Source organism: Leptidea sinapis, chromosome 18 (assembly GCF_905404315.1).
Source record: "Leptidea sinapis chromosome 18, ilLepSina1.1, whole genome shotgun sequence".
NCBI classification, from domain to species: domain Eukaryota; kingdom Metazoa; phylum Arthropoda; class Insecta; order Lepidoptera; family Pieridae; genus Leptidea; species Leptidea sinapis.
Window position 1 is genome coordinate 532,976 of NC_066282.1, and position 13,847 is coordinate 546,822.

Consider the following 13,847-nt stretch of genomic DNA (forward strand, 5'->3'; position numbering starts at 1 on the left):
GTCGCTACATTGTGTTCCGAAGAGAGTTTCACCTGATTCCTGCACTTAGGTTCTGACAATTTATTGGAAACGCTATTACGAATCCTAGGGAAGCATAATTTGTACAGAAAACAAAAAAGTTCATGAAAACTATTAAAAGCTTTGTTTGTATCTTTTTCAGTTAAAATATCAGAAAAACTTAAACTTTGCAAAAAAAACGAAAGAAATATCTTTTTTATAACATACCTATACATCACATTTTCTGGTTTTCTTTTTACAAAAAAAACACACAATTTGTGTAGTATTATGGTCTGACAGGTGTAAATGTTCAACACTTCCTTTTATGTCTTTTACATTACTTATTTTAAGATCTATACATGACGATTCTTGTCGCTGTATTTATATGTCTGAAGTTAAATTATAGGTATCCAGCAGGTAGCGTATTTATGTTAAAATCGTCTGATATCACTATTTTTTCCTTTTCTAACTATTAATAAGATCATGCAGTCACACAGTAACACTCCAATTTATATAAAAAAATTAATGCGAATTTTTTATTGCTGTTGTATATAAAAATTATGATTAAGTAACAGCGAGTAACCTCAACAGCACAGGTTAAAATTGAAAAGTTACGTGCACTGAATGTCAAATATTAATTTTAAACTTTTTAATTTTCATAAAATTTTGATCAAATCACAGATAGCAGCCATTACGTTATTCCACTCGCGAACTCTCAAAAAACAAGATTTATTTCGCGCATAATTTTATTACCCCGTGGAAAATTACGATAACGTCACACGGTCATTGGTCTACCCTTTACCAAGGTCACGGTGGTGTACAGTAAAAAATTATTTAAATACTAATAAGTTTATATTAAGTTACAAGTGAAAATAATAAATATAACATATTATAATAATAGTTTTATTAGAAAAATATTACTAACAGTATAGCACCAATCATTGTATCTGTAATATAAATATTAAAACAGTCTTGAAGATCGTTCGGAAAAATAGAGCTCGTGATAAAAACATACAAGAATCTCAACGGCTACTCTTGCAAATCAGTGAGTAAAATTTGTCTATTGAAAGATTTTAATATTATTTGAAAGTAAATTGAGTTATAAGACCTATTGCAGTTTAAAAGACTTTATTAATGATGTTGTATGCAAGTAAAAAAATTAGCTCTCAATCAAAATTATCTTCAATATGTTCGGGGTTAGAAATGTTTGATCTCTTCCAGCTCATAGATTGTAATTTGGCTACGTTTCATGCGTGGTTATAGATCGAGCTAATATATGTTGAGGATCTTTTTGTTACAGTTCCAGTTTTTGTGCATCATCGATAAACATTCGGGGAACCCAGCGCGCGGTAACATTGTTCATCCCTAAGCGTATATGGTTAATAGTAGTATATCGTTAATGCTACACACTTTACAGTTGAAATCTTTGTTAGTTCGAGTATAGAACGTATTAATGCTACGATGATCTGCTGAAACAAATTGTTTCATCTTTTTACCATTTTTTGGAACACTTCCATTTTTGGACGATCCAAATTTATTTCAACTTTGTTGGATGGATCTTTAACGTTTAAGTTCGGCGTACAGATGTGCAACTGTAGAGTACCATACCATTTGCACGTAAAGTATCTTGATTAACTTTTTTTGTACTGAATTTTTTTCAAGCATAGATTTATAACAAACGCTTCATACGTTCCAACCCACCAACTGATAATAAAAACTTCCATTTTCAAAAACAAAAGATATTCTTATTGTAATCAGTATTCTACCTTTATAAAGGCATAAAAGGCATTTATTTTCTCAAAATTGATTCCTTTAGAATTCTTTTTGATGTCATTTCTTATACTACTAGATACTACTACCGCTTCGGAAACAAATGGCGCTCTGAGAGAGAAGAAGCGGCGCAAGAAACTCTCCCAGCATTCTTTTTTCTGCGCTCTTTTCAATAAAAATATACAATATTGTACAGTCGCTATAAAATAATCACAATCTAGTCCCAGGCTGTCCGATCATTTAGATATTCAGCAGTGGAGTAATAGGATTAACGACAGAGCCATTTCTTTATAAAACATTTAAATTTATTTATAGATAATGCCTGAACAGTGGTTGGGACTTTATTGTAGAAGTGTATACATTTACCCTTAAAGCTATTATGTATCTTATGAAGCCTACTAGAATTAGTTACAAGCAATCCCTTATTTCTAGTGTTATAATAATGAAAATCACTATTAAGAGCAAAAAGGTGACGATTTTTGTGAACATATATTAAATTTTCATAAATGTACTGACAATAAACAGTCATAATATTTATTTCTTTAAATTTTTCTTTGAGAGACTGTCTATAACCAAGCTGATATTTAGCACGAACAGCTCTCTTTTGCAGTGCAAACACTATCTGAATGTCAGCAGCATGACCCCATAGTAATATACCGTACGTCATGATGCTGTGAAAATAACTAAAGTACACTAATCTAGCGGTCGCAACATTCGTGTACTCTCTAATCTTTCTAACTGCATATGCCGCAGAGCTGAGTCTATCTGCTAGATGGGTAATATGTGGACCCCACTGAAGCTTTTTATCTAACGTGATACCCAAGAAGACCGTAGTGTCCACAAGTTCCAATCTCTGGTCATTTATAAGTACGTTGGTTTGTACCTCCACTGTGTTTGGTGTAATGAACCGTAAACACTTTGTTTTTTTACTGTTTAAGTGCAGATTATTCGTCTCAAACCAACGTACTATCTTTGAGAGTGCATTGCTTACCTCGTCATCAATATCCGCACGTCACTTCACTTTAAAAATAAGTGAGGTATCATCAGCAAACAATACAATCTCATGGCTATCATCTACCACAAACGGTAGATCGTTAATATATATAAGAAACAAGAAAGGACCGAGAATAGAACCCTGTGGAACACCTATACCCACAGGTTTACCCGAAGACCGTTTGCCATTTACATCGACTATCTGAACTCTTTCGCTTAAATATGATTTTAACAGATTTAGGGCTCTATTTTTCACTCCATAATGCTTTAGTTTTAGGAGTAAAGTTTCATGGTGGACGCAGTCAAATGCTTTTGACAAATCACAAAAAATGCCCAATGCATCCTGTGACTCTTCCCAGGCGTCAAAGATGTGCTCAATGAGTCTAGTACCCGCATTAATTGTTGATAAGCCCCTAGTGAAACCAAACTGATTTTTGTTCATTAATTTACAACAATGCATTTGTAGCTGTTGAAGCAAAAGTTTTTCAAAAATTTAACTAAAAACAGGCAGCACTGAAATAGGTCTGAAATTAGCAGGGTCAAAAGAACTGCCCGATTTAAACAAAGGTATAACTTTGCTGTATTTCATGAGGTCAGGGAACACACCCTCATCTATGCATTCATTAAATATTATTGCTAATTCAGGTGCTATAATGTCAAGTATGTATTTAACGATATTACTCGAATGGCCCCATAGGTCTTTTGTATTTTTTAGGTTAATTAATTTGAAGATTTTTATTATATCGCTACCTGTAACATACTTAAATTTCAAGTCAGTAGAAGATACTGGTACGTGTAATTTAAGCACAGCATTGTTGCCCAATCATTAAAACTATGTTTGTTGTTTATTGTCACCGTTACTGGAGTAAAAATCCTGTCAAATTCCTCACAAAAGGAATTGAAGACTAAGTTGTAGTGAAAATTAGCAGTTTCGCCACAGTGTAAAAATGGTATTGTATTTACCAAATTATTTCTAAACCTCTCAAGACGGCTACCCGTAACTGGTATAATCGTCACCTTTTTTGGTCTGACATTGTCCAATCTTGTATTTACTTTTATAAGTTGCCCACTATGGTCGGACTGAAGATTATTAATTATGAGTTTACTAGTAATAGTAACATCTGTAAAAATATTATCTAAACAGGTTGCTGTTGTAGAAGTGATTCTAGTAGGTTCCCAAAACACATTGAACAATTTAAAACTTTGAAATAAATTTTTAAGGCTAGTACAATTGGCCGAAGGTTCAAGCAAGTTTATATTAAAATCTCCACACACTATAATTGACTTGCTAGTTTTGCTAAATTTTGATAGTACCTCCTCCATTCTATGTTGGAATTGTTCATATGATGCAGTGGGGGGGCGGTATACACTTACAATAATAAATTGCTCTAGTTCTATACAAGCTATCTCAATTAGTTGTTCTATAGAGAGATTAACAATATCTCTTCTATTTTTACATTTTAATCTATTATTAAAAATAATTAGGGAACCTCCATGTATTGCCCTACTTCTACAAAACGAACTGACTACTTTATGTTCTCTAAAACTAAACTGGAGCTGATGACTCTTACGCCAATGTTCTGTAATACATAATATATCTATATTACAGCAGCTCAAAAACAGTTCAATTTCTAATTCCTTACTTGAGATACCTTGTATTCTGGTGAACAATATTTATGAGCTTTATATTATGATTATCTATAGCAGTAACATTTATATTTGGTGAATGTTGCCTATTTTGTATGATATTGCAAGAGTTGTCCTCCCTTGTCAAATAACTTAATTTAAATTAATTGAAGAAAAATCTTCATTGTTATATTTTTGTAAATTAGTACTAATACATTCCCCAATAGAGGCTTGTATGTCGATTATTTTACAATTTTGCCCAATAGAGGCATGTTTATTAAATAATACTACAGAGGAAGTTGTTTGTTGACTAAGACTATAAGCTACTAAAGTAGCCAGCTGTCGCTTAACTCTAAATGGTAGGTATAGGTTACCATCGGTTATTTTCATTTTATAATTAATGAATTTATTTGTGTCAAATAAAATTAAATTTTCATTGTTGTGGAATGTCGCATTATACAAAGTTGTATTTAATTTAAATATTTTTCTATTTTGCTCCTGTGTCAAATCCGAGGAGTATGGGAATGTACACATCATCACTTTAGATTTTGTGTTATTGGAAATATTAATTAATTTGTCTATATTTTTAATTAGGTCCTTATTTCAAATATTATGAGAGTTATTACCATACATTATACCTATGATCGTTTTTTCTTTTAGATTTATTTTTGGTATGGAATTTATGAGGTTATTGAAAGTTATATTAGGTTTACATATATTTATCAACTCACAATTCTTTGCAACTGCATTATTTAATAAAGGTCCAAACCCTTGGCCAATTTTGTCTGAAAATAATATAAACCTACTTGATGCACTTGTATCCATTCTTTGACTAGTTTTTAATGGGGATACACTTAGGACTTGATAATTTTCTAATGAATGTTTATTAGTTGTGCTGGAGCAGTGGCACATATTATTATTATTATTATTGTTTATAAAGGATTCAAAGCGTTCCATGTTTTCATTGCCTAATTTAATTAAGCAATCAGCCTGCTTTATATGTTCTGATATTTGCTCCTGCGCTGAATTATATTTTTGAGTAATGTTTTGCAACATTGTTTCTAGAGAAGATATTTTATTATTTAATATATCTGTATCAATTTTATGTATAGCATGGGACTCTGTTAATTCTTTATTATATTTTTGTAATTTTTTCAGCAACTCTTGGTTTTTTGACCTAATTTTGCAAAATTTTTGGCCTAGGAATTGGTTATTAAGGAGTTTGCTACTTTTTGCTATAAACCTTTTGATTTTTAAAATCTAAATCTAATCTGAAATCAATAAAATATGAAATCGGACTTTGGCTCAGTTGGTAAGAGCGCTCATACGGAAGACGGAAGGTCGCGGGTTCAAGTCGCGCATTGTTCATAAATTTTGGTTACAAAATTTATTAGTAGGTATGTTTTACACTGCAACTAATTGAGCAAGAATATTTTAAACAACTGAAGTAAATGCGGCAATGTATCGATATGGCAGTCGAAGATTATTATGGTGTCATTTGTGGCATATTTCGGGTTTGTTTTTATGCGAGGTGATACGGTGATACTATTACTACTCGTATGTGTATAGAACGTCATTCACTATAGGGTATAATCTTAGTCGTTGACATCACAACTTGTTTTAAATAGTTTATTTTTAATATAAAATTTGTTACTTTATATTATGAGTAGTTATAAAGTTAACGACAATCAACTGTTGTCTTATTTCACTTATTAAATAAGATTTATTAAAATTGAATAGGTTTAAGAAGTGATCATCTTTTAGGGTCGGTTGGGTTAGTTACTTTAAAATAAAATTGTTAATATTTATCAATTCAGATTCAGTATGTTCCATATATATTTTCAAATTCAAATACTGTTGATAAATGCTTTTGTTAGCAGCCTATACAAACTCACACAAATTTTCAAAAGTATATAAGAATATCTCTCAAAGATCTGCAGCGAGGTCCGGCCTCACAGCGGTTCATACATTAATCACCCACTCATCACTAAACGTATAGAATATAATTATTAAAATATTTTTGATCACTTAAGTAAGCCTTTTAAAAATAGCAGAGATGTATTACCAGCCATAAGATGCTGTCAAAAATATAATTCCTAAAAAAACTCAAGTCTCGTAACTCAGTTCTTCAACACTAAAACGTTGTGAGATCCGTGTGATACCAAGTCTATCAATTTATTTACGGCCTTACCAATAATCTTGGTATTAAGTTATAGCTGAGAACAAACCAAGAATATGCAATATGTTGACTATATCGCTGACAACACTATCAATATAATCATAAATGTGAAGTTTTCCAAATGTCAATCAGCCTTGCAAATAAACGCGGGAAACGTGATACGTCCAAATAAATCAATCAAAGGCAAAATTTCTACCAGAAAACATTTTACATATTCTTGATTTGTGCTCTGGTATAACTTTATGCCAATTTTATTTGTAACACCGTTAGTCTCTACATAAAGATCCTCTTTCTTAAGTTTTAACGTAATTAGCTAACCTAACAACATATTATATTGACCATATCAATATTGAAAATATTTTATGTTTTAAATAAATAGATTAATTTGACCATCTTATAGGTATTATTAGGTTGTATAATAGGTGTTCGAAAATTGCCTGAACTGCTTCGAGAAAAGGATGGCAACACTGATGTTTGTTTGATCAATCGGGAGCACTGCAGATAAAAGAAAGGTACGACACCGGCAAGCACATACTCCAGAAATAACAAAATATGAAAATAGCCACAGCCTTCATTTTATCCCAACCAAGATTATAGCAGGCTATTAAACAACTTATCAAGTGTAAATAAACATTTTCATAAAACATAAAAAGGTGTTGAGCTGACATGATGTCAAACGAGATAATGTCACACGTATTGTGTGTCAATTCGGTGCGAATTTGCTTGTAGCACGTTTTCTGTGTTCGAGATTGTACGATATTCAAGAGCACAAGAATTTGTTCCGCTCGACCAGATATCAGAACGGACCACGACAAGGGATACGGGCTCGTTACGGTGACCATCATTTACAAGTTTTATGTCTTTTTATTTAAATTAATTGAAGCCAGCGTGAGCCGGTCTAATTAATAATAATAAACAAGATTGCTTTTGTATCGTAACAGCATTCGTTAAAGTAAATAAAATATACACACACTTCATGGAAGAGAAGAATAAACCAGTGTACGGGCACAGTATACATATGTTTACTGTGGTACGGGTCACCCGATGGTAAGTAATTGCCACACACATTTTCCTGTAACACCTGAGGAATCACAAAATAAAACTATTGCTGAAGTCGGGAACTCGTTTCACTCTTAAAAATAAATGTGTACTCCATCATTACGGATGATTGAGATACGTCAGCGGTGGTGATTGGATGACTAAAAAAAAGGTTTCGGCCTCCAGTATCAAATATAACCTTCGCATGGCCTACAAACAACCTGATCTATTAATAAAATCATAGTGCCGGACTTCCAGGGTTACTTTAAAAGATATCTGACCAAAACAAATAATCATAGAGGAATATTTTGAGCTGCCATTCAATAAAATTATTGAACGGCATTATAATTAATATTATGCCGTCATTATAATTATTATTATTAAATTTCACATGACTGGATTATCAAGTGTGTAGAAACTTCAGCAAACAACAAACATACGAGTTGCATTTTTAAACGATCCATTTTTGATATATGAGAGGGCAAACGGAAATCTACAACACGTCCAAGGAATCAGGCGATGCCTTTTAGGTGATTGGTCGCTCTAAACTGAAGTCATATCGGTTTTGGAGAACTATTTCCTACTGTTGGTCATAGCTTCGTTAGCCAACCTAATTAATTGATTGTGTCCGCAGAATTTTCATTAGTATGTCTTAGTATTCATTCCAAGAATACTAATGATCACAAACAATACACATTCGAGCTTCAACGAATTCAATTTATAATTAATCTTGCATTCGTCATGAAGTACAACAAATCATAACCGTATCAACACACGTATAAATCACAAGGCTACAATGAATGAATATGAATTGAGTGTATCTATTTGTTTCAGCTAATATATTTTATTTAAATATTGATTCTAAGTCTGTGCGAAGTTCGTCGCGTCGTGTCGGCTAGTATGTATTAAAATATATTTTTAATAAACCACAGCAACACGATAGCATGGTCACCGCGTGTTCAGAGTGTCTTCCATCCAATGAACCATAAAACGTTCGACAACATTAAATCATCTCTTGTACAGCCGTTTCTGTCCTTTCTGTATTTCATTGTTAACGCGGACATTACATTTTATTCTGCTCCATCCATTATTAAATGTTGCTGGGAATGTTTCTTCTACTTTGGTGCTGCTTTTCAGTGTGTGCAATCAAAAGACAATATTCAGCCGCAGTATCAGTCAATTAAAATAGAAGATTATTCACAATGGACGTCGACACATTCATACTCAGAGTGTGGTGATGTTTCCAATAAGTGATATCAGGCAGGGTGACGTGAGCTGGCCTCGGGACGCACAGACATACAATATATATTAGATACCTTCATTATAATAATTAATTATGTTTGATAACCGCATTTCAGTAATAAATCAAACATAATTAACATTGCTTACATAATTGCTACATCATACAAAGTAATTTTATTATGTACGACACATAATTATTATAATAAGACTTTGGCTCTGGTCAAATATTTTTTATGACAACAGGGGATTTGACGAGCAGGACGTTCAGATGATGGTAATTGATACGCCCTGCTCATTACAATGCAGTGCCGCTCAGGATTCTTGCAAAACCCTAAAATTCTGAGCGGCACTACAACTGAGCTCATCACCTTGAGACATAAGATATAATGTCTCATTTGTCCAGTAATTTCACTAGCTACGGCGCCCTTCAGACCGAAACACAATAATAGTTACACATTACTGCTTCACGGCCAGCGGCGTGCATACCATTAGGATTAGGCAGTGACTACCTCGTATTAGAACCTAAATAAATATAGTATTCTTTAACTAAACTTCTATTAATTCAATAGGTACAATAGTATTGTATTCAATAGTACCCTTTGAACATCCACTCAACAAACAAATATATAAGATTGGCCAAATGATCCGGAAACTATATAATGTGAATCACAAACAATTTCAATATTTAGATCTCAAAACTCAGTACTGTCTGTACAGTTATATCTACAGTGCCTACCTTCTAGAAAGCCAATTTACGCCCCTGTTCACGGCAGATATAGCCACCGTTGTGATACCCATAATGTAACGGGCATCCTGTGCAAAGGAGCCTCCCACTGGTAGATAGATATAGGCCAGTTGTGGCGTCTCGATCACCGAAGAAAACTGTGACTTTATCCCGATTACGCGGTGTTTTCTTTTTTTAAGTAAGATTCAACTTGATATAGGTTCTCTCGTTATCAAGGGATAACTTATAATTAAATTGGAAGTTGCCTCTTTTTTAAGACAATAATATAATATAGACAGCGACGTTACAATTTTTAATTAAAATTGAATTAGCGACGCAGCGATGAGGACCGGGAGAGTCGAGCCGATCAAACACTTCATAATGTTATTGCTTTCTATAAATTATTACAAGAAATATATGAACGAGAACATTGGGAGATAGCCGACATTATTACAAATTAAATTGAATATTATTTGCTCCGCTACTACGTGTCTATTGGTTTAAAATATGACTTACACCCACCAACACTCTATTATCCAACGCACCTTATGATGCTGTGCCACATACCACAGCTTTATCTTTTTCGTATCTTCATTTTAAGTGAAATATATCTCTGTCACTTTCTAATCGCATCTACAAAGCTGGGTATCATAAGTAAAAACCGATAGTTATTGATTGAATTAAATCTAATACAGTATCGTTATATTGTATTAAAATATCTAATGTTGCTTTTAGTATGAATTATTTTAGGAATCATAAAAGCATAAGTTAAATATTTTTCTTCTTCATATGTCTCTCCATTACTGGAGGTCAACAGTCAGCTTTTTAGCTTTTTAAGCTTTTCCTTGTCCATGGCTAAGCGGAATAGTTCTTGGACTGTTTTGATTCCAGTCCACTCCCTTATATTTCTGAGCCAAGACTTCTTTCTTCTTTCAAAACCTCTTTTCCCAGCAATTTTCCTCATCAAAATAGTTTGCAGCAGGCGGTACTTATCGTTGCGCAGTATATGAGCGAGGTACGAGATCTTATGCTCTTTGATAGTTCTCAAAAACTCGATGTTCTTCAGCATTCAGACGTTAAGTTACGTATACTTTTAGAAATACATACAACTCTGAAGAAGTCAGATGAGGAAGAGCTGGATGGCTAAGACTGTTGTTCATGTGATCAAAGACCCTTAGAACACGGAAGGGATCATATTGTGTTATTGAAATATAAGGTGGGTGATGTACCTACGTATTTCTTTTAAAAGGCATAAAAAGGCAGGCAGGCGCCGGGAGACACGCGATATAAGACCCACAATGAGGTCCCGTCTTTCTTGATTCCAAATTAAGAACACGAGCTGATGGACAACCTACACATACTTATACTTTCAATGCATTTCTTGCAATCCCTAGAAATTACGAGACATCGATAGTCGAATGTTGAACTGAGGGGAATGTTGTCAAAGAGCGGTGGCACGACAAATGGACTTTTCTAAGCACAGCGGGTAAGTCAGAGCCTTCTGGGAGAACTCAGCCAAGATTTATTTTAGTCTATTCCACGACTATCTAAGGAACGATTTATTTTGTTACGTAGCTTAAATAATAGTGCCCGTATCTTAGAAAACGATTCTCGTAAAATGTATTTGATAAAAATATTGCAGTTTATAACTAGTTGTTACTGTAACTTCTTTTAAAAGTCCTTTCTGTTCAAAATCGACTGCAGACTGGATTCATATATCACACCCGGCTACTGAATTGAGAAAAGTAGCAGTTTTCAAAAGGTTCTCAACTAGGTTTCTTTAATATCACTTGAGAAATATTTAAGAATTTAGCGTCTCACCAATTAAAATTTGTTTTTCAATGTAATATTTCAGCATATTTCAGACTGTTACTAAAACTGATTACGTTATATTAAATAGAAATATTAAAACGAGAGCGAGAGATGAAAATAAAGAGTTGCGAACGAGTTAAGTAGCTAAAGTACCACATATGTCTACTGTGATGCGTGTGTGATACTATGATCAAATATTACTCAATATGTATTTAACCAAATTTTAGAGATATGAGTAGTTTGACAACTGTCAAAAGTATTCAGAAACGCCAAATAAGAGTTAATCAGTGAACGCATAATTATAAAACAAAAGAGAATTTAAACACTGCGTTCTATAAAACATGGAAGCCGTCTTGTCATACTATCTACGGTTGATAATTAGCGCAATAAATCACACAACTAAGTCACTAATCAGCAAATCAAAAATATTTTATTTCTAAGGTTAATTGCATTTCACATGAAATATGTCATTTTTCATACAGCTCATTCGGAAGGCAGATTTCCATAGAGAAGAACGAGCAAGAAACTCTAAGGTTGCTCTTATAAAAACAGAATGGTATTACAAGTTCTTATTTTCAATTAGATTTACAAATCATTCAATTACAATGTAAAATGTAAATGAATAAGTAAAAACATAGGTTATTGAGTAGGTACATACATACAATACGGTAGATGCATCTGCAATCCACACATACCGTAGATAAAATAAAGGCATTATGCGATCATTTTATTAGCTATTCCATGTAAAAATATATAACAAATTAAATTAAAAAAAATAAAAAAAAAAACATGAGCTAGACTTCCCGGTGGGAGGATCATCCAGCCACCACAAGTAGCGCCAGATCACGAGCATGACGCATGGGCTAGCCATCGCCTCCCTCGGCGAACGAAAGGGAACGACCCGCCCCACGTCGCCGCCACAAGCAGTGGCATTAAGCAAGCATGACGATTCCTGTCACGAGAACTCTACCAAATAACAAAAGATAATGTTAAATTTTTTAATTTGGCCATTCTGTATTAAAATTACATAAAATAACTCATAGTAATTTATATTAATTTTATTATTAGGTATTGATTCTAATTAGATATTAGGATGTACTTTGTCAGTTACGCGGTTTTGAAAAAAATGAGGCCATGGTTAGGTGTTATGTGTCTGGTTGCCAAGGCCGTAGTGAATGTAAAAATCCAGAAGTTAGCTTCCACTCGTAAGTATTGCTTTTCACCTAAAGTTTTCAATATAATTTGTAACAAGCTCGTATCACATAAATTTTATATTAAATATATATGTATTTATGTATGTTTAAGTAATTATATTGTATTAAATATATCGTTGTCTTGTACCCATAGTACAGGCTATATGCCTAGTTTGGGGCAATAGTTTGTAGAAAATTGTATCAATATTATATTATATATTCTTTCCAAAAGTATTGATTTTGACACATAGTCACCTATTTTCAATAAATTTATCTTTATCAAAATAAACATAACATAAAACAGTGACAACCAAAATGTTGCCATAACATAGATATAGTTTTCTTTTTTTTTTTTTTATGGAATAGGAGGACAAACGAGCGTACGGGTCACCTGGTGATAAGTGATCACCGCCGCCCACATTCTCTTGCAACACCAGAGGAATCACAAGAGAGTTGCCGGCCTTTAAGGAAGGTGTACGCGCTTTTTTTGAAGGTACCCATGTCGTATCGTCCCCGAAACACCGCACAAGGAAGCTCATTCCACAGCTTTGTAGTACGAGGGAGAAAGCTTCTTGAAAACCGCACTGTGGAGGACCGCCACACATCCAGATGGTGGGGATGATATCCTAACTTGTGGCGTGTCGTGCGATGGTGAAATTCGGCGGCAGGAATCAGGTTAAACAGCTCTTCGGAACACTCCCCGTGATAAATGCGGTAGAAGACACACAATGAAGCGACGTCTCTACGCAACGCCAAGTGATCCAGCCGTTCACAGAGCACTGAGTCCCCGACAATTCGAGCTGCTCTACGTTGCACGCGGTCAAATGGATCGAGCAGATACTGGGGTGCACCAGACCAGAGATGACAGCAATACTCCATGTGTGGCCGCACCTGCGCTTTGTAGAGCGCTAGAATGAGGGCCGGCTTGATCGTGGCCGGTTTTATCCAAGTTATAGGGTAATGATTTATTTTGAACCTTATTTTATTCAATTCTATTAAAATAACATACAGCAGCTGGTATTTATTATTAGTATTAATAATTCACAACGGTATTTTTGTATGGAGTAAGGAAATTAAGACATTTGTACGTTTTCCTGTGAATATAGATAATATAGTGTTATATAATAAAACAAAAATAAGTGATCATAATAAAACAAGGAACATGATGTAAGGACGTTGGACAATGTTTAGTAAAATAATAAACAAAATAATCTATTTCAGGTTTCCATTAGATCAAATACTAAAAAAAAATGGATAACAGCAACATGACGAA